This window comes from Culex quinquefasciatus, chromosome 3 (assembly GCF_015732765.1).
Source record: "Culex quinquefasciatus strain JHB chromosome 3, VPISU_Cqui_1.0_pri_paternal, whole genome shotgun sequence".
Classification (NCBI taxonomy): Eukaryota; Metazoa; Arthropoda; class Insecta; order Diptera; family Culicidae; genus Culex; species Culex quinquefasciatus.
In genome coordinates, this window is record NC_051863.1 from 186,530,491 (window position 1) to 186,556,407 (window position 25,917).

The 25,917-nt window shown below is 34.6% G+C and overlaps 1 protein-coding gene across 4 annotated transcripts in view; it reads left to right on the top strand.

Annotated features, from left to right (window-relative positions):
- Window positions 1-25,917, top strand: part of LOC6048059 (nuclear hormone receptor FTZ-F1) — a 271,909-nt gene that overhangs the window by 124,630 nt on the left and 121,362 nt on the right. The window lies entirely within an intron of this gene.

Sequence of the window (25,917 nt, forward strand, 5' to 3'; positions counted from 1 at the left end):
GAATACAGATTTTTGAAGAATAAAAGTTGTTCATAATGACCTCCTGAACAGCTATTTTGTGTCATTGGTTCACCCATACAAGTCTCCATACAATTTTGGCTGCTGTCCATACAAAAATGGTATGTAAATATTCAAACAGCTGTAACTTTTGAGTGAATTTTCTGATCAATTTGGTGTCTTCGGCAAAGTTGTAGGTATTATTGAGGACAATTGAGAAAAAAATAGGTACACGGAAAAAAAATTGCAGATTTTTTTATCAACTTTTTTTTCACTAAAACTCAATTTCCCAAAATACGTATTTTTTGATTTTCGAGATTTTTTGATATGTTTTAGGGGACTAAAATCCGCAACTTTTGAGCTATCGAGAAACATGGTCAAAAAACCTGCCGCCAAGTTATGAATTTTTGAAAAATAGTGATTTTTGGAAAAAAATCCAAATTTCATGCAAAAACAAAATTTGAAGCAAAATTTGAAGTTATTTTTTAATGCAAAATTGAATTTGCAATCGAAAACTACTCTATAATTTTTTTGATAAAGGGCTTCGTTTTCAAGATATAGCCACCGAAAGTTTGATTTTAGCAAAATATGTGCAGTTTTTCGATTTTGAAAAATAGTGACCATGAGCGACCATTTCTTGAAATATTTTTTTTGAAAAGTTCAGAAAATTTGCTATAAAATTGTCTAAGAGACATTAAAGATTGGACCTCGGGTTGCTGAGATACAGCCGCTTTAAGAAAAAGAAACACGAAAATTGAAGTTTTCTAAGTCTCACCAAAACAACCCAACATTTTCTAATGTCGATATCTCAGCAACTAATGGTCCGATTTTCAATGTTAATACATGAAACATTCGTAAAATTTTCCGATCTTTTCGAAAAAAATATTTTGAAAATAAATAAATCAAGACAAACATTTTAAAAGGGCCAAACAATGAATATTACGCCCATTTAAAATGTCAGTCTTGATTTTTTTTTCAAAATATTTTTTTCGAAATGATCGGAAAATTTCACGAATGTTTTTTTTTTTTTGAATTTTCCATACATTTTTTCGATTTTTCCCATACAAACTTCACCTTTGAGTATCAATGCCCAAGTTACATTTTTTTCCAGGAGCTCTACAAGAGCTCTTCAAGATAGCTACAGCATAGCAGTTTGGACCGCGGTAGGATACAATTTTCTTCAAAACTTCTTTAAGAGTTTGGAAGAGTACTTGAAGAGAGTTTTATCCTACCGCGGTCCAAACTGCTATGCTGTAGCTAGTGCGTCCATCCCGGGAATTCCCGGGACAAAAATCCCGGGATTTTTCCTAAACCGGGAATTCCCGAATCCCGGGATTTTCTATAATTTGTCCCGGGAATTCTCGAAATTGAAAAAAAAATCATATTTTGGTCTGGAAATTCAGATTTGGTTGTGAAAATAGTAGAACAATAAAATTAATTAAAATTTGTATTCAGCAAATCTCAGCATTAAATTGGCATTTAAGGAAAAAATATTATAATTTGAATTACCAGGTCCGCAAAATGTCTAGTGCTTTACATTTTTTTCTCTATTATTTTATTTTTTTGAAAAACTGGATATATTTACGTATATTTTCGATTTTAAATAAAAAAAAAACAATCTCATATCAAATTATTAATAATCAAACACCGGCATCAAGGGCAAATACGTACAAATGTATCGAATAAATACAGCTATTAAAGCAAAAAATATTTGCATGACGTTTTGGATTACTTCGGTTGAAACAGTAACAGAACAAAACAATTTGTACTTCCAAATGTATTGCTCTAAAATCTCCTGTACCTATTTAGAATGTAGTTCTGATTTTCCCTCGGTTGGCGGTAGTAACTTGAAGATAATTTGTAAAATATGTTTTATATAAAACAATGAATTCAAAACTTATCTAAAATTTTACATTGACTGGTATCATTTTATTTATTGTCGTTGTTTGTTTTCTAGCTGTTTTAGTCATGTCATATAAAATATATATAAAAGAAAAAAAAATATGAAAGAATTCCAAAGTTTTTTTGAATAGGTCCTATAAACATATGGAAAACAAAAGCTTATTGGACCTTTAAAAAAAAGAATTATGTAATTTGATTCGCAAATAAAAAAATGATTAATCATACTGGAATTAAAAATAGTAGTTGATATAAAATCCTAAACACCACAAAGACAAAAAGAAATCTTTTAGGCTATTTTAAAACTGTCGTCTTTGTTTAGATTGAAGTGAGGATTATAACCATTTGATATTATTAAGCTAATTCAATGATTTTAAGCTTGAAAACATAACAAATATAATGAAACATAGATTTTATTACTGATTCAAAAATTTCCCGGGATCCCGGGAATTTCCGGGATTCCAAAAATATTTTTCCCGTTTCCCGGGAAATTCAAAACCCGGGAAAATTGAACGCCCTAGCTGTAGCTATCTTGAAGAGCTCTTGTAGAGCTCCTGGAAAAAAATGTTACTTGGGCATTGATACTCGAAGGTGAAGTTTGTATGGGAAAAATCGAAAAAATGTATGGAAAATTCCATTTTCTTACGGTTTGGTCTGCAGGGTGCGCTACTTCCATCAAAATATTCCCAAAAGTGAGGTTTCCATTGGAAATTTAATGATCTACAACTTTGTAGAACATACCAAAGCCGTAAAACTTGGTCCTGAAAAGTCATTACTGATTTAAAAAAAGCCATTTTTGTATGAAAAATATGTTTTTCAGCTACTTTAGGCGTAATATTCAATGTTTGGCCCTTTTAAAAAGTTTGTCTTGATTTAAAAATTTTCAAAATATTTTTTTCGAATAGATCGAAAAATTTCACGAATGTTTCATATATTAACATTGATAATCGGACCATTAGTTTCTGAGATGAGGTTGTTTTGGTGAGATTAAGAAAACTTCAATTTTCGAGTTTCTTTTCTTAAAGTGGCTCTATCTCAGCAACCCGATGTCCAATCTTCAATGTCTCATAAACAATTTTATAGCAAAATTTTTGAACTTCTAAAAAAAAATATTTTTAGAAATGGTCACTTATGGTCACTATTTTTAAAAATTGAAAAACTGCAAATATTTCGCTAAAATCAAACTTTCGGTGGCTATATCTTGAAAACGGAGCCCTTAATCAAAAAATCTGTAAAGTACTTTTCGATTGCAAATTCAATTTTGCATTAAAAAATAATGTCAAACTTGTTTTAGCATGAAACTTCGATTTTTTCCAAAAATCACAGTTTTTTTTTCAAAAATGCATAACTCGGCGGCAGATTTTTTTACCATGTTATGGCTCAAAAGTTGCGGATTTTTGTCCCCTAAAACATATCAAAAAATCTCGAAAATAAAAAAAAAACGTATTTTGGGAAATTGAGTTTTAGTGAAAAAAAATGTTGATAAGAAATCTGCAAAAAATTTTTTCGTGTACCTATTTTTTTCTCAAAAGTCCTCATCAATACCTACAACTTTGCCGAAGACACCAAATTGATCAGAAAATTCACTCAAAAGTTACAGCTGTTTGAATATTTACATACCATTTTTGTATGGACAGCAGCCAAAATTGTATGGAGACTTGTATGGGTGAACCAATGACGCAAAATAGCTTATTTGGTCATAGGGAAGGCCCCCACAAAGTTTAAGTCAAATCAACAAAAACAAAAAAATGGTCGAAATCGGCCGATTTCGTAGAGAGTTGCTCAAATACAGTTGTTTTCTTGGTCCAAATGAACAATATTTAATTGAAAAATGTACAAATTGTTTTTTTTTTCCAGTCACTAAAATTAATCGCTCGGGGCCAAAAAACATCTTAATAAAGTATAAATATTCAACATTTCCAAACCTCCTTAACCACCACCATCTCTTTTCATCATACCCAGTGATGCGATCGCCAAAAGTACAACCTATTACGTCGCACATTTCGTGACAACTGCCAAAAATGGGCAGCTTGCGATCTCCAGCCAGCCAGCGATCTCGATCGAGCTGAAACCTGCCTCCATTCCACATGTCCTACTATACTAGTAAATGCATGCACAATAGGGTGTAATATGGTTGTATGGAAAAAAATAAAGTTGTCCAAATTTAGCGAGCACAGCAATTTTTCAGTTCCTTTTGGGGTCCTAAACAACTCCCCAAAGTTTGGGAACGATTGGTTTAGTCCTCACATTGCGCAAAGCGATTCAATTTTCCATATAAATTTGTATGGGAAAAACAATTTTTTTGGATTTTGATATTTATAAAATCCACGTTTCACGCTGTACTAAAACCGGATTCATATTCGGATGCTCTGAAATGTGCTCTACTTTCCCGAAGAGAGTGCTAGCTTGTCGCTGAAAGAAGATACAGCGTCCTCAAAACTCGTCTAAAACGTGTTTTTTGATCGAAAATCACGTTTTAGACGAGTTTTGAGGACGCTGTATCTTCTTTCAGCGACAAGCTAGCACCATACTCTCTTCGGGAAAGTTGTAGAGCACATTTCAGAGCATCCGAATATGAATCCGGTTTTAGTACAGCGTGAAAGGTGGATTTTATAAATATCAAAATCCAAAAAAATGGGTTTTCCCATACAAATTTATATGGAAAATTGAATCGCTTTGCGCAATGTGAGGACTGAACCAATCGTTCTCAAACTTTGGGGAGTTGTTTAGGACCCCAAAAGGAACTGAAAAATTGCTGTGCTGGAAAATCGATTTTCATATTACACCCTAATGCACAAGTGTAGTATTTTCGGGGGTAGGCTGGTTCGGTTTCAATTACGGCAGCCAAAACGAGTATTGGCCAAGTCAGTCTGTAATTAACGTCCCGGGCCACAACTCCAAAAATATGATCGAAAGACTGTGGAAACTACAGAACACACCACTATTTCATCGACAAGCTGAAGCATATGCCTCTTCGCGTGCGAAACCAGTTACCAGTCTGACTTGAGAGCGAAAAAAATAAAACGAAGAAAACCATCGTGAAAAGGAGCCACCTCCAAGGACATCTCGGCCCCACAACTTTCCAATCCACCGAGAGAACCTAGGCTCTTGTCTTGAAGCCGGACCAAACAAAGAAAACGAGACGTTTCGGTTATGCAATCGGCTTCGCGGACTCCTGCAAGAGTCCCTTTTGCCAGTGCAGTGGGTGCATTTGAGGGAAAAGGGCGAAATTTTAATCAAGCCCTGCGGCAGCAACTTTCAGTTTCATTTCGCGCTGGCTTAAGATGGTTCTTGCTTCTTCTGTTTCTGTTTTTGGCTGTGGTCTTCTTCTCCATCACGAGTTGGAGGGGAACCGTGCAGAAGACCCCCAGACAGCTCGTAAGGTTCACCGCCACACTCGTTCTGGGAAATAAGGACTGTGACCCTGTGACTGTCGTGTCAAAATAAAAGTGAAGAAATGAGAAATGAAAATAAAAACGAAAAAAAACTTATTGCTTTTTAAGTAAACTAGCTCAAAAAGAATATTGTTTAATGATAACTATCATTAATAAATTTCAAATAATAATTTAAAAAACATTAAAAATAAAATGGGATCAAACCTAATTTTAAGATTTTTTTTAAACATTGCTAAACAAAGCTTTCAAAATAGGCATTTAAGTTTTTTGTAAAGGTTATGATTTTCAAAAAAGCATAATAGAATAGATTATGACACACAATTCTTAACATAATAAATAATAAAGACACAGTTCTTAACTAATTAAACATAGGAAACTTAACTAAAATAGATTAAAATAGATATACATTTTTTTTGGGTGTCGAAAAAAAACAACCGTAAAATTAATTGCTCATTTAAAAAAAGAATATTTATTTTTAAACTTCGCATGTTTTGGCCCACTTCAAAAAAAAGTTTAGTTTTAAAGTCTGATAGAGATCAAATTATAAAAAATCGGAAATGAAATTTAATATAACTGAAATCATATTGTATATTTCATTAAATCAGGATTCTGATATCACAACGTTTGTTTATTCAAGACTTTAATCACAAAATTTTAAGCATTTCTAACAATTTAAAATTCAAGCTTATCTTACCTGAGATCCTTTTTCAAGATATCGCAAAACTTAGGAATGGCATCCATGTTTCGACCGATTCCGTGCATTTTTAATTTATGTATTTTTTTTAAATTTGGCTCCCTTTTCTAATCTAATCTAATCTAATCAGACCCTAGCGCAGCCAATCTTTCGAAAGGATCCTGGAGAGTGCCTTAGGTTAGATGACGCCTAGCACTCTTCTTGTCATTTATTAACATTTGTAGTGCGCCATTGCATTGAAATGCATTGAAACATCACAAGCGTTAAAGCGGCCAGGCCTACTGCGTAAAGCCGTATCGCAGAGATGACTCGTAATTGGGTTGAGTTTGAGCACTGAGTGTTCGAACAACAACACAATTCTGAATCGACAGGGGAGGAAGAAGCGTGGGGACATACCACCATACGCTCCGAGATTTGGTTGTATTCGTTGGGAGCACCATGCTAAGAAGGTTTGATACTCCGGGACCCTCTGGGATGGGACATTGTATTTCCACGAATGCCCTGGACACTATTTGCCGTGGTTATAGCGCCACAACTCGCTCTTTTTTAATTTCCCTTTTAGCAAAAAAACCATTTTGAGTTATAGCTTCACCAATACAAAAATGAAACGTAAATTTTCGAAAATCTATATCTTTTTAAGACATTTTCTGATCGGTTTGTATCTTCGGCAAAGTTGTAGGTTGTATTAATAAGGACAGTTCAGGAAAATTGTTCTGCGTAACTGTACAATTTCCCGAAATCCATATTTTTGAATTTTACATTTTTTATTTGTTTTAGGCCGTTGCAAATATTTTTCAAAGTTTTTGTCCCTCGGCTCTGTCCAAAGTCGAGGGGGGGGGGACAAAAAAATTAAAAAAAAATAAAAATTGAAATTACAAGCCTCGATTTCAACATTTGGATGAAAAAAGTGTTTTAAATTGCTTTTCACAGGCGTACAGTTGCTTTTCAAACATTAGTATTGAAAATATCGAGGTATTGACGGAATGTTTTTTTCCTCGACCTAAACTTTGAAAAATATTTGCAATGGCCTTATGGGATAATAAACCACGACTTTTTATCCATTGAAAACTCAGGCAGCTGTTATAAGAGTTTTCTATTATTTTTATTTAATAGAAATTTTGCTCGAAACTATTTGTTGATTTCAGTTTTGAATGTAAAATAAAATTTGAAATCGAAAGGTACTGCATTTAAGCAACCAGAGGTCCAATCTTCAATGTCTTTTAGGCAAAAGTTGAGATTAAAAATAATGTTAAATAACATTATTCAAAAAATAAGCATTTTTTTCGTGTACATTTTTAGGAAATAAAACTGAGCCAGTTGAAAGCTATTTTTGTTGGAGTAGAAATTCAGGATAATATGCTTGAAGCCTCTATGTTCACTTTCTGTTTCAATTGGTTTAAACTAACTAAAGGACTGCTCGAATAAAAAATCAAAACAAGATTCAATTTTCGACATTGTTTCCTTTCGACTTTTTATTTATTCGACCTTTTGTTCAATTTAAACGATGGTGTGATTGGCTATTATAATTAAATAATGGCATCAGTAGTGTGGCTTTTCGGGACGCGCAGTTCTGTTTTTTTACCTTCTTTTTTTCATTGTTTTTTTTCACTCGCGTTCGTTGGCCGATGAGTTTTTTTGTGTTGTTTTCTATTTATAGTTTTCTATAAAAACGTACCTGTTTTTATGAGACTAGCAAGTCGTATTGCTGGATTAAGCTCTTTCTATATCATTGATGATTGGAAGGCACGCCGTCGAATATTTTTAAGGTTTATGATAGAAAATCATTTCAATAAATGAAGCCCTTCCTACATCACCGTTGATCGGAAGGCACGCCGACGGAGAATTTCTGGAGAATCGCGATCGAATTAATACTATATTTAAATCCCTAGATAGCTATCTTTCCGCAGCCGGCTACCTAAGATTTTTAAAATTTCAACCGATAAACAAATTGCTTATGGTCGCATCACCTACCACAGTGAATCCTGACCTCATACCCATCTTACTAACCCCTCAAAACTCATGTGATACTTTGTCGGAGACGCAGTCGATTTGGCGGTCTCATCACTCAAGTATCGGACTAACATTCCCATTCACTTCCCCGTGTCTTACCTCTGGTCGTGGCCGGCGTCGGTATTGATCAGCATGATAGGGACCTTTGAAAATTGCGAAGGGGTGATGATTGGTTCCTACTTTTCATCTGTGGTCCACGGAGCAATGTTTGGGGGTCCTGGTCAATAACGAAGTAGCAGCTACGGGTAGACACCAATGCTATGCTATGCTATTCGACCTTTTGTTCAATTTAAACCATATTTATTCTTTTTGTCGCAAATCCTCTTGATCCATAGTTATAAAAACGAGTGAAGTTCCTTTTATCTGATTTGTTGAACGTTAAGCAAACCTTTTTTAAGGCCAAATATTTTTTTAAAGTTTAGGTCCCTCGACTATGGCCAAATCTCGAGGAGGGGCAAACAATAAATTTTTTTTTTTAAAAAAACCTACTATAACAAGCAATGATGAAATTGTTATATCTATCTGTAATATCTAAGTATTGAAGAAGATGTATTATTTGCGAAAAAAACACACAGCAGTTGCCCCAACCCCTCTTCAATTTGCGTGAAACATTGTCCTTAGGGTTAACTTTTGTCCCTGATCACGAATCCGAGGTCCGTTTTTTGATATCTCGTGACGGAGGGGCGGTACGACCCCTTTCATTTTTGAGCATGCAAAAAAAGAGGTGTTTTTCAATAATTTGCAGCCTGAAACGGTGATGAGATAGAAATTTGGTGTCAAAGGGACTTTTATGTAAAATTAGACGCCCGATTTGATGGCGTACTCAGAATTCCGAAAAAACGTATTTTTCATTGAAAAAAACACTAAAAAAGTTTTAAAAATTCTCCCATTTTCCGTTACTTGACTGTACAAAAATTTGGAACATGTCATTTTATGGGAAATTTAATGTCCTTTTCGAATCTACATTGGTCTTTATTTCATTTAGAACAAAAATTTTCATTTTAAAATTTCGTGATTTTTCTAACTTTGCAGGGTTATTTTTTATAGTGTAATAATGTTCTATAAAGTTGTAGAGCAGACAATCACAAAAATTTTGATATACAGACATAAGGGGTTTGCTAATAAACATCATGAGTTATCGCGGTATTACGAAAAAAAAAGTTTTGAAAAAGTTACTTTTTGCGTTTCTCTTTGTTTCGTCGTTCGTGTCTATCACGGATGACGATGATCAGCCATGATCGACGACGACCAACTTTTTCAAAACTTTTCTTTCGTAAAAACACGATAACTCGTGATGTTTATTAGAAAACCCCTTATGTTTACATGTCAAAATTTTTATAATTGTCAGCTCTACAACTTTGTAGAACATTGTTACACTCTAAAAAATAACCCTGCAAAGTTAGAAAAAAACATGAAATTTTAAAATGAAACTTTTTGTTCTAAATGAAAAAGATTCAAAAAGTACATTAAATTTCCCATAAAATGACATGTTCCAAATTTTTTTACAGTCAAGTAACGGAAAATGGGAGAATTTTTAAAACTTTTTTAGTTTTTTTTGATGAAAAATACGTCTTTTCGGAATTCTAAGTACGCTATCAAATCGGGCGTCTAATTTTACATAAAAGTCCCTTTGACACCAAATTTCTATCTCATCACCGTTTCAGGCTGCAAATTGTTGAAAAACACCTCTTTTTTCGCATGTTCAAAAATGGAAGGGGTCGTACCGCCCCTCCGTCACGAGATATCAAAAAACGGACCTCGGTTTCGTGATCAGGGACAAAAGTTACCCCTAGGGACAAAGTTTCACGCAAATCGAAGAGGGATCGGGGCAACATTTCCCGATTTCGTGTGAGTTGGTAGAGAATTACCCCGATGCAATGAACAACTAAAATTGAACATTAATTTTAAAGCAAAAATGATTGAAAGACCATTAAAGGGTTGAAGGGAAATGAAGAAACTAAAAATAAAGGAAGAAGAAAACCGGTACATAATTCGATTCGATGCATATTGTGGTGCACTCGCGCGGGAGTTTTGTTGTGAAGTCAACATTCAATTACTGGGCTGACCCAAAAACATAGCTGAGGAAAGGAGCAGCATACCCTCCAAATGGGCAGCCACGGACACTGGTCACAGGCAGACCCCAAAACGAGGACCAACAAAATAAACTGGATGCGTCATATTTTTATTTTTTCGGATTTTGTTTTAAACTGAGAGATATGGATTGTGTAATGCAATTACCGATTTGATTGGGTCAACTTTACGATGCGAAGGTGATATTTTATATCAATTAAAAACACTTTAAAATCATTTCGAATTTTAAATAAAACTAATGGTATGATTTTTAAAAATGTTTTTTTATGTAATTTTAGCTTTCTTTGCTGCTTGATCTCAAACACTTCCCACGACTACCTCTTTTGGCTAGACTCCGCACAGATCCTTTCGCGGAAAGCAACCTATCGAGAGCACAAAAAAAACTTTAGTAAAAGGACCCCTTTCGAAAAAAAACAGACCCCAGCCCAGCACAAATCGATCTCCGTCCGTGGGGTTGATCCCGAATCCGTATGATTACACAAGACCCACTTTCTCTTTGCACGATTTTTCAAGCTAAATCGAATAATACCTTCAACAGTTGGTCCCACCACGAAAAAAAAAATCAGAAAAAGACCAAAGTCGGCAGCAACGTCCTCCGCCCGTCTGAACCACTTTGTTTTACGTGGATTTTGGGCACCGTTTTGCTCCTGTGTTGTGGGTTGGGAAAAAGGGACCCCGAGTTTCGCAATCGATGAAGTGTTTTTTTTGTGCTAAACAGTGGGATCGTCCCTTACGGATTCGAGGGTCTGGGAACCATGGATGATCTTTTTCAGACCCGGGATCTTGAGTTTCACTCTCTTTTTTTCTGGCGGTGGATATCTGTGTTAATCGCTGGGCTGAGAGTTGTAGCGAAGATTGGGGTCGTTTCGACTAAAAAAGCTTGAAATTCATGCTTATTTCTATATTTTTTTAATTTTTACATGTAATTCGTAAAATCCTTATTTAATTCCACTTTAAAATGTACAAATATCTCAAGAATCCTCAGCCTCATTCCTCAGTCTGACTGGTTTTTTTTTTTTCGAGCAAGGACTATATTGTGCAACCGCGTGACGGCGACAGTTCAGGAGGTAAGACATCGCGAAAGGTTTCGTGGGACAAAGAAAGCCTTAACTGAGGTATATCCCTTTTTTACCCAAAGAGCAATTCTCTCAGATTTCGGTCATTCGATTTTTTTTTTGTATTTTTTAATCCGTCTGAAACTTTTTTGGTGCCTTCGGTATGCCCAAAGAAGCCATTTTGCATCATTAGTTTGTCCATATAATTTTCCATACAAATTTGGCAGCTGGCCATACAAAAATGATGTATGAAAATTCAAAAATCTGTATCTTTTGAAGGAATTTTCTGATCGATTTGGTGTCTTCGGCAAAGTTGTAGGTATGGATATGGACTACACTGAAAAAAAATGATGCAAGGTAAAAAAAAATTTGGTGATTTTTTATTTATCTTTTTGTCACTAAAAATTGATTTTCAAAAAAAACTATTTTTTATGTTTTAGAAGACATTAAAGGCCAACTTTTCAGATATTTCCAAGTTGTGCAAAGTTCTTTGAGCGAGTTATGAATTTTTGAATCAATACTGATTTTTTTCAAAAAATCGAAGAAATGGTCGCAACAATTTTTCAACTTCATTTTTCGATGTAAAATCAAATTTGCAATCCAACAGTACTTTGGTAAAATTTTGATAAAGTGCACCGTTTTCAAGTTAAATCCATTTTTAGGTGACTTTTTTTTTGAAAAAAATCGCTGTTTTTCATTTTTAAAATTAGTGCACATGTTTGCCCACTTTTGAAAAAAAAATTGAAAAGCTGAGAAAATTCTCTATATTTTGCATTTTTTGAATTTTGTTGATACGACCCTTAGTTGCTGAGATATTGCCATGCAAAGGTTTAAAAACAGGAAAATTTATGTTTTCTAAGTCTCACCCAAACAACACACCATTTACTAATGTCGATATCTCAGCAACTAATGGTCCGATTTACAATGTTGAAATATGAAACATACGTGAAATTTTCCGATCTCTTCAAAAAAAATATTTTATAAAAAAAATTTAAACCTAGATTAACATTTCAAAAGGGCCAAACATTTAATATTACGCCCTTTAAAAATGTTAGTCTTGGTTGAAAAATTTTGAAAATATTTTTTTCGAAAAGATCGGAAAATTTCAAGACTTTTTCATATTTTAACATAGAAAATCGGACCATTAGTTGCTGAGATATCGAAATTGGAAAATGGTGTGCTGTTTGGGTGGGACTTAGAAAACATCAATTTTTCTGTTTAAACCTTTGCATGACAATATCTCAGCAACTAACTTAGTTAAAGGGTCGTATCAACAAAGTTCAAAAATGCAAAATATAGACAATTTTCTCAGCTTTTTAAAAAATATTTTTTTCAAAAGTGGGCAAACGTGCACTTATTTTAAAAAATTAAAAAAAATGCGACTATATAAAAAAAAATCACTTAAAAATGGATTTAACTTGAAAACGGTGCACTTTATCAAAATTTACTGAAGTACTTTTTGATTGCAAATTTGATTTTACATCGAAAAATGAAGTTGAAAAATTTTTGCGACCATTTTTTCGATTATTTGAAAAAATCAGTATTGATTCAAAAATTCATAACTCGCTCAAAGATTTTTTGCACAACCTGGAAATTTCTGAAAAGTTGGCATTTGATGTCTTCTAAAACATATCAAAAATAAAAAAAATTAAAAATAGTGTTTTTTGCAAATCAAGTTTTAATGACAAAAAGTTAAATAAAAAATCACAAAAAAAAATTTTTACCGTGCAACATTTTTTTCAGTGTAGTCAATCTCCATACACTAATGATGCAAAATGGCTTCTTTGGGCATACCGAAGGCACCAAAAAAGTTTCAGTCGGATTAAAAAATACAAAATTAAAATTAAAAAAAAAAAGACCGATTTCGTAGAGAATTGCTCCAAAGTGATTAAGTTGCCTTGAAAGGAGCTTTTCAGTATAACCATAAATGAAATAACTAGTTATAAAAATTTAATTTTCATTTTTTATTATTAAATTCATTTACATTAAAGTTTAAGTCCAAAAAACATAAAGTGAAAAACTGTTCCCAATTTTAATGTAAATTTCCCACAAGTCCATTGCTGAACCAAGCCATCCAATCTAAAAATTTCTACATTCACATCCCATTATCGATTTCGAGCATCGATCTAATTGAATTTGCCGAAACCACCCTCCATTATAGCCGCAGCAGCAGTTCTTTTCTGCACTTTTCGATTGACTCATCCGCCGCGATGAAATCATAATGAGTGGTCGGAGCCAATTTTGCAACAATTATTAGAAGTTTCAAATCGCCGCTTTCGTCAATCTACGATTGATTGTCGATCTTTTTTTTCCAGTGCGGCACCAAATTTCCCAATACGGTCCGAAAAGATCGCAGACACCGTGGTCGTGAGGTCGTGAGGAAATGATTCTGGGCCAGAATCTTCTTCTGATCCGCGTCGCCTTATGGGAATTGGCGCATTCTAGAGCTGTCGTGGGAAAAACATTTCGCAGAAAATTCTTGAGGCTTGCACCGAACAAGATCACCCGACGGTGATATTTTGAAATGAGCTGCAAGACCTCTGAACTGGAAAAATTGACAGACCATGCGGGAGAAACCGAAACCGGTTCGAAGCACACACAACTCGGCCTAAAATATCAAAAAAATTGCATAACTTTTCGTAAGACCCCCCGAAAAAAAAAACAAACAGGACTTGCAGACTCAGCTGATGGTAAAAGTGGTCGTTACTGGCGGGGACGAAGCGGTTGTTCCACTCACTTTCAGGACTTCAATTCCCTTAAGGGTCCGTAATTGGCAGTTTCCCGCAGCAGCTTGAGGAAAGTGACCTGTGATTTAATTTCAGACCCCAGCGGAACGGTGTGCACGTAATTGACACAACAACAGACGGTGCGATTATGCTTACCCTTTTTTGCGAGGTCCCTAAAGATTTTTTTCATTAAAAATTGCGAAAAATTGCAAAATTACCGATGTAATGCCACTTTTTGAACCTTTATTTAGCCTTCTACAACCCAACCCGGGCGTCGAACTAAAAAATCGCCAAAAATCCATTTTGAATCAATTTTTAATCTTTAAAAAGCATTGGAAAGAAAAAATCTTGAAATTTTAGAAAATGTTAGGGTAAGAAGTTAAACTTCTTTTATGTGACTTTGCCAATGATTTAAAAATTTATTTTTTGAGGGGTCAACTTTGGCTGTGTTTTTACTAACATTTCCAATATTTGAAGTAAAAGAAGTATGCTGTTATTTTTGTACTGTTCCAGACTATGCCTCTACACTTTTTTAGAATTTAAATAATAATAATGCCATTCTAAAGGAAAAAAATGTGAAAAAATGCAAAAATTGAAAAAGTGACTGAAAAAACATGAAACATTAGATCGCCAGAATGTAATGAAAGGAAGTGATAGAATAGGCCAAATAATATCAAAAATAATGATAACATTCACAAAATAAATGAAAATTTAAAGTTCTAAAAATAAAACAAGAAAAACATAAAATAAGAGAAGTTAATTTTGTCGTAGAACAAAAGTTGCTCAAAATGACCTCCTAATAGAGCATCAAATTTCTAGAGTTTACAAAATTCCCGGGAAACGGGAAATTTTCAACAAATATCCCGGGAAATCCCAGGAAATATTAAATTTATCCAAAAAATTTCTGATATTGGTTCCAAATAATATTCATCAACAAAATTGTATAAAATAGTAACTTTAATGATCAAAATAAGCGCGGGGGTCAATTTAACATTTTCAAAAAAATATTATAATATTCCAAATGTATAGGCTATTTCTAAATTTATTAGTATTTTTTGCAGTATTATTTTTCTAATCATAGTGTTTGAACAGCGAGTAAAATGAATCCATGCTTCAAAACAAAATTGTATAAAATAGCAACTTCAATGATCAAAATAAGCGCGAGGGTCAATTTAACATTTTCAAGAAAATATATTCAGCAATTCCCCACGAAAACAGCATGGAAAAAAACTAAAGTGCTCGGATCGGGCTCAAAATTTTTCTGGGGGTTCCCTGGCCGAAATAATTAAACTCGTATTTTTTTGTTTGGCCATTAGGGTGATCTACGCCGTGTTAGGGTGGTCTAAAAAATGGCCATTTTCGTTGATTTTCGCAAAAAACAACTTTTTTCGAAAAATCATAACTCCTCGCCATTTTAACCGATTTCAATTGTCTTATACGCAAATGAAAGGTGATAAGTTGACCTTTCAAAGAAAAATAGTAAGAAGTTTCATAAATCTAGTCTAACATATGAAAAGGGCTTATGAAACTTTAAAATGCCGTTTTGACTGTGTCTGAACCAAAGAGCCTATATCTGGAAATATTTTTATCGGATTCCCCGGACATTTTTACATAACATACTACAAAATTGGAGGAGTTCTTTAAAAGGATTCAGAGATATAATTTTTTGAAAATAAAATCCGTGTTTTTTGACGCGCCGCGCGCAAAAACCGGAGAACGACGAAATTGGCAAAAAATCAACATTTTTCACTAAAACTGCGATAACTTTAAAATTTCAGCGATGACCTATAGATGTTTGGGTGCCAAAATTTTCGTAATTAAGAGACGCAACTTTTGGTACCCAGACATGTATAGGTCATCGCTAAAAATTTGAAGTTATCGCAGTTTTAGTGAAAAATGTTGATTTTTTGCCAATTTCGTCATTCTCCGGTTTTTGCGCGCGGCGCGTCAAAAAACACGGATTTTATTTTCAAAAAATCATATCCCGGAATCCTGTTAATGAACTCCTCCCATTTTTTAATATGTTATGTAAAAATGTCCGGGGAATCTGATAAAAATATTTCCAGATATAGGCTCTTTGGTCCAGACACCGTCAAAACGGCATTTTAAAGTTTCATAAGCCCTTTTCATATGTTAGACTAGATTTTTGAAACTTCTTACTATTTTTCTTTGAAAGGTCAACTTATCACCTTTCATTTGCGTATAAGACAATTAAAATCGGTTAAAATGGCGAGGAGTTATGATTTTTCGAAAAAAGTGGTTTTTGCGAAAATCGACGAAAATGGCCATTTTCAGACCACCCTAACACGGCGTAGGTCACCCTAATGGCCAAACAAAAAAATACGGGTTTAATTATTTCGGCCAGGGAACCCCCAGAAAAATTTTGAGCCCGATCCGAGGACTTTTGTTTTTTTCCATGCTGTTTTCGTGGGGAATTGCTGTATTAATTGTATTGAACTGCGAGTAAAATGAATCCATGCTTCAAAACTGTAAAATTGCTATTAAATATGGCTTTGTAAACAGTTTGAGAGAAAATATACTTTGATATGACATTTTCAGACGAACTGAAATGTTATAAGAACAGTAAATTAAATTGAATAACATAAACTTAAAAAAATGTGCCAACAAGTTAGGAAAATGTATACTTCAGCTCGAGTTTTGGAAATTTCCGCGAAATTTACAAATTTCCCGGGAAATGGGAAATATTATTTCCGGGAATAACCGGGGCGGGAAATTGGACGCTCTACCTCCTGAACACGGGAAAAACAAAACAAATCGAAAAAAATATTTGGGCAGTAGAGGAGTTAAGTACAATTGCATCATAAAATATGTCATACAAAACCGTGAAATTTACACTATTTTTATTGTGTACGGTAATTGTTGAAAGATTTTGTGGATGTGTAATATTAAATCTTTTTCTATTTAATCTTACTTATCCACATCCATCGAGGCAAAATTGCATGGAAAAAGAGGTAATGTCAAACCATACGGTTTTTTAGCTTTTTTCATGTGAAGCTTATCAAGTAGTATTTATTTTCTTTCGTGACTTTATCGGATTTATTCAGTTTTTTGTTTTTTTTTTTTTTTTTTTTTTCATTTGAGGCTGAAATTTTTCTTAAATGTTAATCTGCATGGCTTAGGTTTTTAATTTTATCATTGATTTTTGTATCTTTCTCAAAATGTCCTTCGTCTCACTGTATTAAATTGCATGAAATTCTAGAATTTTTAATTTATTTTCCTCACTTTTTGTGAAGCAATAAAATTAATAAATAAAAATTTAAAAAATTTCACATATCCACTTATATTGGGTGCACAATTAACCTATATTGGGCAGTTCTAAGATGCTCGTAAATATTTTTTGAATAATTTAATTTGGTATAAATTTGTCCATATGTTGTTTTTTTTTTTTTTTTTTTTGATACGGTGTATTTTTATTAATCTCTCCATACAAGTCTCCAAACAAAGTTTGGGAGCTGTCCGTTAAAAGTGCTTTACAGTCTAGGTCAAATTATTATTTGTCAGAAGGATGATAAAACTTACAAAAAAAAAATTTTAATTGCCTTTTTCAATTATATTTTTGCCCACTCAGCTTCACAACAAAAGTTTGAGGGCGAGGGGAATAAAAACTTGAAAAAATTTACGTTGATCGATGGTAATAAATGCAATCTTTGTTAAAATATTGTTATTAAAAAACGTTTTAATCCCTCAAGTATCTGATACCTTACTAAAATGTTATTTTAAATAATTATAACCTTTAATTTTCAAACAATGGATGGAATATATTCTGAAAACCAATTCAAATTGTTTTATCAAAAATGATTGATATTTTTTATTTTATTTTTGTTTCTTTAAACTTACTATTCCAGAATACACACAAAAAATACTCTGAATTAATTTGATACATACATATTTTCTGTGGACGTAACACTTTAAAAACTGTCGAAACTATTTTTAACCTAAAGATATATTTCAAATTTAACTCATCGTCATCGACGTGTTGTCCCTGCCCTATCACAACGTTCTAATTACACGCAAACAAAAAAAAAGAGAAATTCTCCTTTTCTCGGTATCACGTGCCCCCAAGAGGTTTCAAAAATAGAACGCCACTTAATCTTGGCAGAGCCAATCACGGCGTCATCATTCTATGCGCCCCAAGTTGGTGGTAGTTCTTGCATACTTCCCAAGCTACTTGACACCTTTACAAACTGTGCGGAGATTCTATCCGACAATCATCATCATCATCGTCACACCAAATATCGCGGGAATCTCAATCATTTAGTGTGTGTGTGTGTCCTATGTCGAAAATGAAATCAAAAAATGTGACTTTCTGTGTGTGCGTCAATTTGATGGGCACACGGCAACGAGCCGACAAGCGTTTTGCCTTTTTTCACATTTTTTTTTATTTCTCCCTCGTCTTGTGTACTTCTTTTCTGAGTACAGCCGCCTCGGTAGTGGAAGCCGAAAGTAGGTTAGTAGGACACTCGTAGTACACCTCTTCTAGCCTAGGTTAGGCCCGACTCACATTTTGCTCTTGCTCTTTTGTGTCTCTCACACGCGTTCGTTAGTGCTCACTCGCTGGTCAGCCCTCCCCCACCTTCTTCGTTTAGTACTCTCTCAGATATGTAGTAGGCTTTGAGTGCACCAGCAACCATGCGTCTCCAGACACCCTCTCATTCTCTCTCACTCTGCAATTCTCTTGACCACGCGTCTCCACACTCATATCGGCTCTCTGTCCAAACTATCTCTGCCTTCCTTCGTTAGCCGTCGATGTTGTAATAGCAGCAATGCGAACCAATACACTAATCCACCACCTCTCCTCACCCTCTCTCACTTCCTCGCTAGCCGAACGGGGGCTTCCGATTTTTAACATCCCACAGCGATTCGTTTGATCGAAGTGCACTCGGTGCGAAAACGAAACGGAAAGTAACAACAGTTTTAGAAGTGTGGGAGCAATTGAGTTTGAATTGGGAAAAAATGAAAGGAAGAAAGAGGACGTATAGGATTTTAAAATTGTTTTGGACTATTTCGAGTTAATAAGAATTATTTGGTTAATGTCATATAAAATTCATAATTCGGATGCAAAAATGTTTATCACATAAATACGACTTTACAAAATAAATGTTATTTCGCAAAGAAAGATTTTAGAGCGAAAAAAAGTGGTGTAACTTGAAACCTTTTGAATTTTTTTTACACTCATAATTTTTTTTAAACTTTTAAATCTTATTGCAATTTTGTAGGGCGTCTAATTTTCCCAGGTTTTGAATTTCTCGGGAAACGGGAAACTTATTTTTTGAATCCCGGGAATTCCAGGGATCCCGGGATTTTTTAAAGTGTCCCAAAATCAATGTTTTTGTTTAATATGTTGTTGTTTTTATGCTTAAAATCAAAGAATTAACTCATAACTATTAGTTGGTGAAAATCTACCATCAATCTTAACTAGGACAGCAGTTTTAGATGGCAAAAAGAAATTAATAATTGATTTTATATTCGTTCTTTGTTATGCCTTGAATGTTAAATTAAACTTTTAAAATTAACCAATGTGATTTCAATTAAATAAGTCGCTTTAAATATATTTTATTTATTTTTATTTATTTGACATAACTTGAAAAAGCTTTAAAAAATTCCATAATATGCCAAATAAATGCTGATATATGTCGAGTACAAATTTCAAATGCTTTATAATTATTATCGATTATTAAGTATTCAAATGTTCATCTATTTCTACATCCCAATCAGAAATTCCAGACCAAAATATTTTTTTCTCAATTACGGGAATTCCCGGAATAAAACATGAAAAGTCCCGGTTTTCGAAAAATCTCGGGAATTTTGTCGCGGGAATTCCCGATTGGACGCACTAGCATTTTGTATCCTAGATTTCAAAGCTGATTTAATTTAATTATCAAGATTGGTGAAAGCTAATTTTCCCATCCATGCCTTGTGTTTTGCAAAAAAAAAATGCCAATTAAAGTTAAACCATATAAAAAGTATGAAAATTACCGACTTAGTAGAACTAAAAAGTCCAATATTCAGATTTTAAACAAAAAGTTTCACAGAATGCTTTATACATGATTACAGTTATACTTCTACCGAAAATTTGCAAAATATCAATAACATGAGGAAACTATTGTATTCCTAAAGTTATGTCTTTTCGATTTGTGAATACAAAAAATTAACGTTCTATGGTTCAATAATTGCATACCTCCCGTTCCGGTCAGTCCCTTCAATATCGACACAGAGAGAGTCCACTATAGTTTTCAATCAATTGTGTAAAATATTATAAAAGGTATTTATATTTCCAGAAAAAAAAAATTTCCCCTGATTTTTTGAGCCATTTTTAAAGGGGGAGGGAGACATAAACTTGAATAAACATTTTGCATTTGTCTAATACAAAAAAAAATTGAAAGTACTTTTTGATTAAACAGTTTAGACTTGATTATCCGAAACTCCGAAAAATTTTTTTTTTTTGCCTTATTGGGTATGACCCCAAAACTACTCTAATGTGATTCAAAATATTAAATCCAAAATGGCGGCCGAAATGGCGTCAACAAAATATTTAATCAATGCATTTTGGTATTTCACAGGCAATCAACTATTCAATTTTATTAAAATTGGGTCGCAGAACTTGGATTTGATGTTAGAAGGAACGAAATAAAAAAAATACAAAAAAAAATCTTTTTGTTCAAGATTTGATTATCGGAAGTCCTTTTCCAAAAGTTCAGATAATCGAGTATCTACTGTATATCTTGAGGTTTTTTTTTTTTGAAAAGGTCCTACAAACATTTGAAGAACAATAGTTTATAGAACTTAAAAAAACCCCTAAAAAACCAATATATCATTATCTGAAGTGACATTTTTGCGAGGACTTCAGATTATATTTTTTTGAAAATATTCTCAACAGCCTTATCAAATTTTAACCAGATCGTAGCGCTGCTCCAAAAATCCCACCTTGATGCAATTCCTTCGCGATCAAAAAATTAAACATTGCGTCTGGTCAGTTACAGTACCCTCCCCAGTACAACGAATCGCACGATGCTGACCAACGACGACGATGATGAAGTCAGCCAGACGGACAGACGCAACGCAACAGCGGCAATAAAAGTTCAGCCGCCAGACTCATCATCATTCACGTCACGACGCGGTGCGGCCAATTTCGGTTGCTTATCCACCGCGACAAGACAATTCGCCATCTCTCACACTCACACACACACACAATCGCGCGCAGGCCAGCTCGATCGCGCTCACTCACATAAACCGCTCTCAAGACAATGCATTTCTTTGTGAAACCCCCCTTCCCTCGGCTTAATCACCCTCCCTCACCCCTTCACAATGACAATCAAATTCAATCAGATCGGATCGCGACGCGAAGCAGGCGGCGACGCGAGCGTTTCGCGACCCGACGGCGGCAGACATCACCTTCTTTTCGGTTGGAACCCAGGACAATCGATCGTTTAAGGTGGTCGATACTGAATATTTCATTAAAAATAAAGAAAATGAATCCTTAAAAAAATCATACATTTAAAAATCCTTAGCCAAACTCTTAAAAAAAACACTCACGATCGCGAAAGATCGCTCAATTCCCGCGCACACAAACCTCCACAGTAGGCATTGTCCCGACGCGCTCGTTCAAAATCAGTTTCGAAGAAACTCACAATATACAATGCCAGAGAGAACGCGCGCTGCAGCGCCGAAAAAAACATCACACAATCAAAACGACGCCAAATCGTGGTGGTGGTGAGCCCGGCGCAAAAAAAAAATCGCCGAAAAAGTAGGTCGCCGCCACACTTTCACTTATTACATGAGCGACGAAATAAAACAAAACATACACACGAAAAGAAAAAAAAAAGAATTCGACGACGAAGACCACGCGCGGATTCACGCGTGTGTGGACAAACGACGACGATCGCGCAGTTGGCGACGACGACGACGACGATCGGCAAACAAATGAATTGGAGCCGAAGGAGAAGAAGAAGGGGAGGAACAAAAGGGTGAAAAAGACGCCGCCGACTGAGAGTCTTGAAAATTGAAAAGAAAATTGAAAAATTGCAACACACGCACTCGGGCACACATTTTTGCTGTGCTTGTGTGTGATTGTGTTTTGGGGCATTGTCAATGGCAAGTGTGATAATTAGAGGGGGGAGGCTTTGAGGAATCGGGTGGTAATTTTCGGCAGTGTTGGGAAATTTAGCTGCGGTAATCTTGTGGCGGTGGTGGATTTCATTATCAAGTTCTTACAGTAATTTTGGACGGCAATGGTGTAAGACAGGTGAAAACGTGACAAAATTATTTACACTGTCATTATTGAAAATGTATTGTTTTGATTTTCTCCAGCAACTTAATCATTTAAATTAAACAAATATCAATTTTAGTTTTTTTTTGTTTTAAATAAATAAGAGTTCTATATCATTTTTTTTTTACAAAAAATCATCAACATCTTCCACGCATTTTTTTTTTCATTTTTAATATGTTCTAATAAGGCTGGTCCAAACTTTGTTTAAATTTGTTGTCTCCCACCACCCTTCAAAGTTGGCCCGAAAAATCAGGGGGCAAAAAAAGTTTAGTCAAATTTGAGATAAAAAAAAATAAAAAAATTGGTCCTGTAAAATTCCTCTTTTTAAGCTATTTGAAAAATAATTTCAGGTAAAAATGATATTTTTGAATTTGTGAAATTATAATTAAAAATCGGACAAATTTATAATCGGAATATAATGTGAGTGTTAATTTTTAGACTATCGGTAACTATTGATCCAATTTTCAATTATTAAAACGTTTTTTTTTATTTTCAAAAGAAAAAAAATTCTGAAATTTTAAAATGAAGTTAAGTTTATAAGTAAGTCCAACATGATTAATAAAAAATAATGCGTTTTCGCTATTTTTTAAGAAAAAAAACTTTAGGCCGTTGCAAATATTTTTCAAAGTTTATGTCACCCCTCCCCCTTCAAAATTGGTCTGAAAAATCAGGGGGGAAAATGTTTTCCAAGAAAATTCAGAATTCCCATGAAAATAGAAGTCTAATCAACTCAAAACAACCTAAAATGCATTTTTCTGCGCTGATAATCATATTCAGCATGTTTGGGCTTGTTTAAAAATGTTTTGATTTTTTATGAAATTCCAATGTACAGCAGCGCAAAAATTTTATTTTTCGCAAAAAAAAATTTCGTCAATGATTAGATATTTTGGAAACTAATGATGGCAAAACATCTGGATAGGTGTATAATGCATTTTAAAACACTTTTTTCATTAAGATGTTGAAACCATGGCTCGTAATTTCAATTTTATACATTTTTTTTATATTTTTTTTTTGGTAATGTTTGTTAAAAATATTCTTTTTGCTAATTGTTTAAATTCGCTTGGTTTTGTTCGGTGACAAGGAAAACACTATTTTCTTTTCTTGCGACGTTTCGACCTACTATTCTTCGGTCATCTTCAGACGCAAAATGCAACGCAGCTTTCTTCTGTTGCTGCTTGCTGTCGTGAGCAAGCAGCAACAGAAGAAAGCTGTGTTGCATTTTGCGTCTGAAGATGACCGAAGAATAGTAAGTCGAAACGTCGCAAGAAAAGAAAATAGTGTTTTCCTTGTCACCGAACAAAACCAAGCGAATTTAACGAATTAAAAATTCCACGGTGATTACAACCAAATCAATATTCTTTATGCTATTTCAACATAACACTTCAAAAATAAAAACAGGCCAGACTCGATTATCCGAAACCTCGCTTATCCGAAGTTCGATTATCCGAAAGTTTGTATGGACTTTTGCTTTATTTCTTTTTCTTGTTTTAAATACCAAATTCGAGTTCTACGGCCCAATCTGAGTCAAATTTCAAAAATTGATATCCTATTAAATAATAAAATGCATTTTTCCATATTTTGTCGCCGCCATGTTAGCCGCCATCTTGAATTTAAACATTATAAATCACTTCAGCGTAGTTTAGAGGTCATGCTTAAGCTCGAAAATCAAAAACAAGGCAACTGAAAAAATCGTAATTCGATTATCCGAAGTGATTGTTTTCCGAGGCCTTCGGATAATCGAGTCTGGACTGTATGATTTCAAAAACTGGCTATACTTTCTTCTGAAGACCAATCCTTATTTGTTCAACAGAATAATTTATATTTTTGATTTGCATTATATATCTTTTACTTTCTATTCCAGAATGTGTTTAATATGGTACATGCTTTATTATTAACACAGCTGGACCGAAAGAAAACCAAGAAAAATATAAAAATAAAGAAAAAGAGAGCCAAAATAGTTGTACCAAAATCAAGAAGAAGAAGATATTGATGGTCTATCCGAGCTATCCGACTCCAATAAGCTTGTATGTTTGACAGCTCAAGGACCTATCTGCAACGTGTTTACTATGCAGATAGGTTGAAGTGAAAATCGACTCTAGAACTCATTATGACATTCACAACGCGTCATACTTGCCTTATCCTCCTACCACAATGTTGCCGAAAATCCTGTTAACTCAATCACACTCCCCGGTGTTTGTTTTCCGTTGTTGAGCTTCCGAAAACAAGCAAAACAAAAACAAAAACAGTGACACCCAAAATATTTACCCACTCACCGCCACCGGACTTCAGATTCTGCCTGGCAAAGTTGTGCCTTTGGTGTACCTGACTTTACCAAGTGTCAGAAGTGCTGTCCTGGAACTCCTAGTCTGCATATTTACATAATTCTAGAACTCACTAATTGATCCACACAGCGGAGATCGTGAGAGCGATCGCGTTTGATTGTGTTGAGGTATGCAAAGAGGAGAAAGGATAATTATGTTGAGGTAGAAAACCAGATCCACAACCGGTGGAATCCCTTCTTTTCGGAAGAATCTCCCGAAGGTTTACGAAGGATTACCAACCAACAGTTCGAAGCAGCCTCGGTAATAAACCAATAAAAGTGTGTTTATTGATGAATTTATCTCTTCGCTCTCGGCGTGAGTTGGCTTTCTTTTCTTCGTCAGCATAGCTAATGATGCCAGCTAGAACATGGAACGGAGAGCATAAAACATATACACGAGCGAGTGGAAGGAATGAATCTTGCATAGCTATGCTCTCTCCGGTCTGTAATTTCGGATCGGCTTTATTGCCGTGTCATTCTTCCGTGGATCCTCTCGGGTCAGGAGTTTGGTTTTTACGGGTTTTCGGCGGTCCACAGCCAGGATCCCACAGTAGGAAAATGTTGCCGTATCACCTTCTTGGGTTTCGGTTTTGGGGCTAAATCTGACTTTTGAATATTTAACTCACACACAAATACACAAACCCTGCAACAGATCATTTTCTAACGGAGAAGTACACAATAATGGAAGAATTGGAGATTGTACGGATAGTTTTTATAACTTTTGCCTTCGACTGTGGGTTTTATTGCGGAGAGTTAGGATTTGTTGGTGAAACATCAATTATTGAATCGTTGGTTTATGGAAGGTTGAATATTTTGTTTCAAGACAAAATTTACAATGATATGAAAAATATATGCTTCAGAAAGGAGACGTAACTAATTACACCCGAATCAAGTAGAGAGCATTTTTGCTTCTTCGAATAATTGAAGATTCGATTATCCGAAGTGAAATTTACTGAGGACTTTGGATAATCAAGTCTGGACTGTAATAGTCTTAGTACTAATCTGACTCCAAGCTTCCTAAATTTAGAAATAACCCTATCAATCCCTTCCGTTCCGTTCTACCATCATTATCTCGCACTCATCCTTTCCATCAGTTAATTTTAATTTATCTTCCTCCTATCCCACTCTTCTTCATCCTCTTCTCCAGCCTCCACCGCTTCTCCATCATTCATGCTCGCGCTCGTATTCGTTGATCACCAACGCTCCTCTTGCCTTGTGCCCTTTTTCTCACCTTCCTATGGATACCGACGCGAGAGAGAACAGTTCTCTCTTCGTTATTTTTTTTTCTTTCTTTCTTCTCTGTTCCACCATCCACGGCGCTCCACCACACACCGTAGTAGTGGTAAATTACAGCAATCTTGTTAGTATTACCTCATACCTTCGCTTTTAATGCCCCGACCAACCACTCTCGATTTTTTAGCTTCTTCTGTTGCTTCGTTCGTT